Here is a 7,115-nt window from a genome sequence, read left to right as displayed (position 1 = left end):
CAGGAGAGCTCATCTCAAAGTTGTATTTTTTTCTTTAATAGGAATCTAATGCCCATGAAAGGCGGCAGATTAGCAGCCCTAGAGACCAGACAATTCTATCTTAAAACGGATACAGATCAGCAGGAGAAGCCAGCTTTCTTTACAGCTGCTTTCAGAAATATAGGGAAACATCCTTATTATTAAGACCTTCTCATAGGCCAAATATTAGGTATTTGCTCTTTCTGTAACTGAAATGCTTGAGGGAAATGTTTCTCATAGACTTTGAAACATGACTTTGTTGGATTTTTGATTACACATGTCTTCATGAAGATTTTAATAGTAAATTTTTTCAAATATTTATTTATTGGCTTGCAGATGGTAGAGGTCTACATCTATGAAACCACTTAAATCAGTGAAAATAACACTCACTGACTCTCTCCTGTCTACAGGGCTAGATCAACTTTGTTTACCTCCGCTACATATTTACTATTTACCCACCATATTTTTTTTATTTTTTTTTTTTTTCCTCATTCAAAATCTGTTTTTAGTCTTTCAAAACCAATTTTATCCAGAGAATATCTTTTGGCCTGTTTTTTTATTTTTATTTTTTGTTTTTTTGTTTTTTTTTTTTTGGAAAGATTCATCGTGATGTAATACACATTCAGTCTTATCCTGAAAACTGCAAGACTTTGTAACAAAACCTGTTAGATTTATTCTACTGAAGAAAGATTTCAAAATAGAGTCAGTATTGCAATGCAACTTGAATTCTATATCAGAAATGGTCAAAAATGTAAAAACAACCTTTTAGAGTCCTTTCATACAGCAATAATCTTCCTAATCAAACTGACCATCTTTCAGGACTACCATCTTTTACAGCATGCTTAAGCAGGGCTTATACCTACTAGGGATATAATAAAGAGGGGAGTCACAGGGACACGGCTCCCCAGAAGCAGCCTGCAAAGTGGTAAGAGCAATGATCACACACAGGATCTCAAACAAACCTCTGAGCCCGATTCTGGCAGATTCCTATTTGAAGACTCCCACACTACCACCTTTGAATTTTTTCAGACCTAAGTTATTGTGTATATATGTTTAAATACATGGAGAGGTTGCTGTTCTTATTTATGTGAGTAGATGTGAGGTGTACATTTTCACAGTTGGTAGATGCATTCATTATAAAAACTGAGCTCATTAAAATAAATCAAGAATCAGAAAATTATACAAATGTGTGCATAGACAACATGCATACAAAATACATTATTATGATATCTGAAAACTTCATGTAAACATGAGATATTATTAACTACATGCAAATGCAGGATTTACTGAGAAAACATATAATTATGTTATAAACTAATGTCAACTGTTTTCTTACCTTACTGGACATAAAAGAAAGTGAACCCCTTCTTAATTAGGTGAATGATCTGCAATATATTTCCCATCTGAAAAAATAAAATTGAAACAATTGAAATTACGTTAGCCATACAGAAAATGATAAAACTACTAGCAAAGCTTTTCGTAAGTACTGGTCACTTTTCTAGTCTGAAAGAAAAGAGAAAAAATCAATGCTGTAAAGCACTAACACCAGTGCTAGAGTATTTACAGTCCAAATCACTATTCTACTTCAAGCTATGTAGTTTAATTTGCAAGAACTGCTTCAAACTATACATGAAGCAACTAAGAAAGACATTTGTCATACTCCAGAAGACTTACTGTTTTCTACAGAAAAGAAAAAAGAAAAAAAAAAAGAACATAAAATCTCTAAGGAAGTAAACAGGTTGATCTCAAGCTTATGTTATCCTATGGAGGACAGTATAATGTAAAGAGCATGGAAGAACTTCCAGCTCTGCCAGTCAGGGAATGTAAATGTCCTTTTGCTACCAGCTTTTCATACCAACATACTTCTTTCTTTTGATATCCTTAAGGGTGTACATAAACAATAAACATATAGCATTCATTAATTCAGTTTCATATGACTAGAGAGCATGACTGCATTTAGAAGTAAAAACAGATCCAATAAGGTTTGGAAATTATTAGCATGGAAAAATCACAACTGTAAAATGATTGAAGTGAAGGGGGAAAAACAGTGGGCATAGATCTGACCAGTGTGGGAGCAAGAAGAAGGTCCTGACACTACCTGCGCATTGCTACCTGTACATCTTGCCATAATGAGGTAAGAGCTTAAGATTCATGTCTGAAGGCAACAGGCTACCCATCACATAGATCAGTGGGATTTGTTTTGGCATTCCCAGTGGTGCAGCAGCAGCAGAGCTGCTGCACTGTGGTAAGCGGCTGATTAGCTGCGTCTCACTTTTGTGTCAGGCAGTAGTTTCCACTGAATTCCTATGGGGTGTTCAGAATACAGTCAATTGCTTAATGATTTGGAAGTGACTTGAAACTGCTTCATATGAAAGGGAAGAGGCATGGTATATTACAATGCACTGCCTCCCTTGGTGCTTGGGAAGCATGGAGGCAGGGAGAGGGTAGTCAGGGACACTCCAGCTGGAGCTGGACTTGAAGATGGGCTCAGGGCACTGAATCATATGAGGCAGAAGGCAGATTTGGAGAGAACTTTTCTTGGTGATAAGGACCGTGACCAGACATTTAGGCATACTAACATTGGTTGAGAGTGCCAATGGAGAAGGCAGAAAGGAAGCTTGGGTACCAATACTTATACCTACAAAAAGTTAATCCAAAGACTATTTTTAAATAAATATGTGTCAGTTCTGATTTTTCTTTATCAACTGACAGGCTACTTAAAATACAAATAGCAGCAGCAACAAATTCACTTTGTACTATAAGACGTTTAAAATACCACACTATCAATACCAAACTTTCTGTATTAGTAAATGTGGATTATTACAATGTATTCAGGGAAACAGAAAACTGCAAAGAATTGTGTGAAACTATGAAATTTATATGCATCACATATAAGAAAGCACAGAAGTTCAAATAAATCAACAAAAGAAGTTGAAAATCACTGCCAACTTCCACCTATCATTATCATTCTGCAGTATTCTTCATTCTGTAACAGTATTTGGATGACACATAACTACAGCTGAATACTTTTTAATGAATAATTTATTTTACCAATTTTCTGTCTTTTTTTTTTTTTTTTTTTTTTTTTTTTCTGTGACATATCCATGAATAAACAGATCACACTTCTCTTTATTCATAATTTAAAATTCTCTGACAGTCCCTCCTCAACCTGCTTCCCCTTCACAGTATCTATAGTGCTTATGTTGCCTATATGGATATTCTAGATTTTGAAGTTGGGAAGGATTGGAATCTGAGCTATGCAGTTCAGTCATGTGTGGTCATACACCATTGTTTCTACCTCCCAGTTGGACTCTTCTGAAGTAATTGGGTGTGAATGCTCATGGAGAATAAATTAAACTTTGCTTTTTGTGATCTTGTATGTAAAAACAACTCTCTCTGTGCATTGGCACCAATAAAACAGAAAATAAAACTCCACAGAAAAGTAACACACAAAAGGCATGAGCACAGCTGAAAGGAATCCATTTAAATATTCATATGAATATTCATGGGAATATTTTGCAGTATGTTTTCAAATTAACCATTGTGAAAACAACCTCTTCCTTACTAGCTTCAACTTTTAGCTCACCTGTTTTTGATGAGACCAGAGGGAACACTGCAGTGGTTGAAAAGAAGGACAGGCTTGGGGCTATTGTTGGCTTGGACTCCAGTCAGTCTTTCTTGGACCCAGGCCTAAAGGCATCTCTTTTCTACATCATGGTCGGTCTCTTCTGCAAAGGAAAGCGGTGAGAATTTTGGAATGCTCAATGTGAAAGCTACAGCAGGGTTGTTTCCTGGATAGGATGATGGAGAGGAGGGGAACACCCTGCGAGCGAACACTACAGCAAAATTTCACTGCTGCAGAATAATCAGGCACTTAATATACTTATGGTGGTTTTGTATTATGTGTGGAGCACAGATTTCTAAACCCCAGATCAGATGTCAGCACAGAAATACATCATTCACATTAGCCAACTGGAGGCACTATGCAGTCCCCATAGCACCTGGCTATCTCTACTCAGTAGGTGCCAAAGGGGAGAGATGCAGCCCTAGACTTCTATTAACAGTTATCACACTTCAGATGGATTTCTAAGGGATTATGAGCTTATAAAAGCTAAAATCCATTCCAAGAGAGGTCTACACTACTAGATATAATGCACTCTTAGCAAAAAGTAAGTTTAAAGATAGACAAAATAAAACATCTGTGGTAAAAATTTAAGTCAGAAAGTATGTTCCATGAGCAGAAGTAATGCTTAAGGCTGTTTTGAATTATTATATTTGAAGCACATTGCTTCCTAATCTACTTCGAAGAAATGTTTAGGGATTTTATTAACATAAAACAAGATAGTGAGAGCAAATTTGATATCAATTAACATACTAATTAAATGTCACTTAGTAGTTTTAGCAATTACTTGATATTTAATTAACCACTTGAATACCTTGGGAGATCCAGATTATTGTACATGTAATCAAAGGGCAATTTTTCTGAACCTGTGGGTATATGCTGCATGTCAAGACAATCTGTAGATAGCAACAAAAGTAACTTTATGCACTGTGACCTAAGGTACACTGAGTTGCTCTGTACCCGAGAGATTAATTTACTGATTTGAATGCACTACGTATCAGCTAAAAGCTTAGACATACCTCAAGTGATTAGGGGTCTACATAAACATGAACAGCCTACAAACTGTCAATGATTTTAATTCAAGCCACATTTTTAATTTGTACTGCAAAGCTGTAATTGCATTTATGAAACTTGTATTCACCGTCAGGTCCTTTTATTTTTAGCAAACAGCTACAAGAATTGGAGAGTACAAAAGCAACTATTTTTTAGGAAAAAAGTAATTAAGGAGTGCAAGTATGTAAACAAACTCTTCTGGACTGTGTTCACAGAGGCACCGTGTTCTGCATGAGGGAGAATTCCCAACTGAACATTTCTGTAGTGTTTTAGGAAGAGAAAAAGTTTAATCACTGAGCAAACAAGCACAGTTTCTGCCTATTGAATTGCCATCTCCTGAAGATAACTCTCCTTCTTTCTACACCTTCTGGAGCAATGTCTGTGTCATTCAGCTCCTCTTGTCATCTTGAACTGTGCTGTCGGTGACTTCCCACAGCTACTTTTGTAGTCTCATCACTACTGAAGATACATTAGTGTGGCTTCATTCTTTTTAGTTTCTGCCACTTTTCTAAACAGATATTAACAACTCCCCTTTTTAATCCCATGCTTGTAAACCCATTAACCTTCCCACAGTTTCTGACTGTTTTCTCAATTGGTTCTTTATTTCTGCTTCAGTTTCTCCCTGTATAATGTCAATATGGAAAACAGTGCAAAGTAACCTCTCTTTAAATCTTTACGTTCTTGTAGCTCTTTCACATTTGCTCCACAGGAAAAATGAAGTTTACTCATCTTTAAAAAACAAAACAAACCAAACCAAAAAACAAACACACACTTTGCTATATTCATGTTTTCAGTTATTTTTTTTTCAATTCTTATCTGTCTCATTTCTGTTCTCGTTGAAGCTTTTTATTTACAATGTGCCTTCTGATCTCTCTTTCAGTTCAGATACCCATCCTTTTCACTCCAGTGAAACCAATCAAAATTTCTAATGGTCTCTTTGAAGTAGGTGTGGATAATGAATTCTTTATCTGCTCCCTGTCCACCTAGCAGCCCTCCTAAAAAGCAACTTGTCTACCATTTACTTAAAATCTTCTTTCTTTTGATATTTTGTCTATTGCCTTGCTTCTCCTGAAACTCCAAATTTATCCTTCATAGGACACATATTAGTGTTCATTCATACAGGGGTAGGGACTCCGCATGGATTTCTCTCAAATTATTCCTTTCACAGGAAAATCACAAATTTAGCCATCATATCTAAGCTGAACAGTCCTATTTTTACATTCTTCTTGGTATCCGTCTTCATATGTTCAAACTGAAGTTTGAGTGCTTCTCTATGACATTTCAAAGTACTGTTCCCTCTGGTTTTAGCAAATATATCTGTGTCCTACGCAAACTGGCTTCTGCAAAACCCTTTTCTTTTTCAAGACTGTCACACCAAATGCGACCTTTCCCTTGCGTGCTGATTTCAGTTCTCGTCATATAAAATATAAGCTCTTTGTTTTCACTGTGAGGCTGTATTTAGCTTCCTCGTGAATCAGAAAAAAATCACACCTTTAACATACAAAGGTAACCCTTCTGCAGCATAAAGCACTTATTACCATTACATTACAAACTACTGAACCAACAAGATCTCTGTGACACTTCACAGTTTTCTTGCATGATCCTAACAGCACATACAGAGATACTGTGAGCATATCCAGTCTTTTGCAATTCTCCTCTAAGATGCAAAGGTACAGCAAATGTCTCTGCCCATATTTGCCAGGAATTTCCTGGCACTCATATATTATCCCAAGTTTGATGTATACACATCATGTAGTTAAAACCATAACTCCCTCCTTATACCACAACTGTTTTCACATATTTTAAAAGAATTTATTATAACAAATGGATATTTACCTTGTAAGTTGAATAAAGAAAGCTTGCATGCTATTTTAATTATTATTTATCTGGGTATTTCTCTGCATTATTGAAAACATTTCTTACTAATTTGTTTTAATAATGTTTTTTGGGAAAAAAAGAAGCTAGCATTAATATTGCCAATAGGGTTGAGAATTTGCATGGAAGAAAGCCGAAATAACCTTTAATCTAAAGACACACAGTTACAAAAGGCTTAATTTTGGATCAGCACATATCACAATTTAGATGTTTTTTCTGTCCCAGCTGAGAGGAGTAATTGGAAAATCATGGTTTACACAAAAAAATCATTATTTTCTTGTGATCTGCCTTCCTTTCATGAAGCCTTGCATCTTCATCACTCAATTAGAATCTGAGAGATTAGGGGACTCAATATAAACTAGATTAAAGGTCACCTATTATTACAGACAAGATTTAATTGCAATATTTACATAAATTCCTTACTAACCGTAGGGTTTCAGCTGCTTCTACACATTCAGCATACTAAAAAAAGGATAGGATATTAATTATGATTCACTACAGGAAAAAGTATAGAGTAACCTAAAAACAGAGCAAAACTTTGTTCTTC

General features: G+C 35.6%; 1 long non-coding RNA gene across 1 annotated transcript in view; it reads right to left on the bottom strand.

Moving 5' to 3' along the window:
• Positions 1-1,353: 1,353 nt before the first annotated feature.
• LOC107312659 overlaps positions 1,354-7,115 on the bottom strand; it is a 41,498-nt gene continuing 35,736 nt past the window's right edge. Inside the window, exons 5-6 of the long non-coding RNA XR_004307118.1 lie at positions 3,605-3,746; positions 1,354-1,421 (exon numbers count right to left, since the gene is read on the bottom strand). This is a non-coding gene — a long non-coding RNA (uncharacterized LOC107312659). The remainder of the gene's footprint in view (positions 1,422-3,604; positions 3,747-7,115) is intronic.

Source organism: Coturnix japonica, chromosome 4, assembly GCF_001577835.2.
Source record: "Coturnix japonica isolate 7356 chromosome 4, Coturnix japonica 2.1, whole genome shotgun sequence".
NCBI lineage: Eukaryota > Metazoa > Chordata > Aves > Galliformes > Phasianidae > Coturnix > Coturnix japonica.
This window is presented reverse-complemented; position numbering and strand designations above follow the sequence as displayed.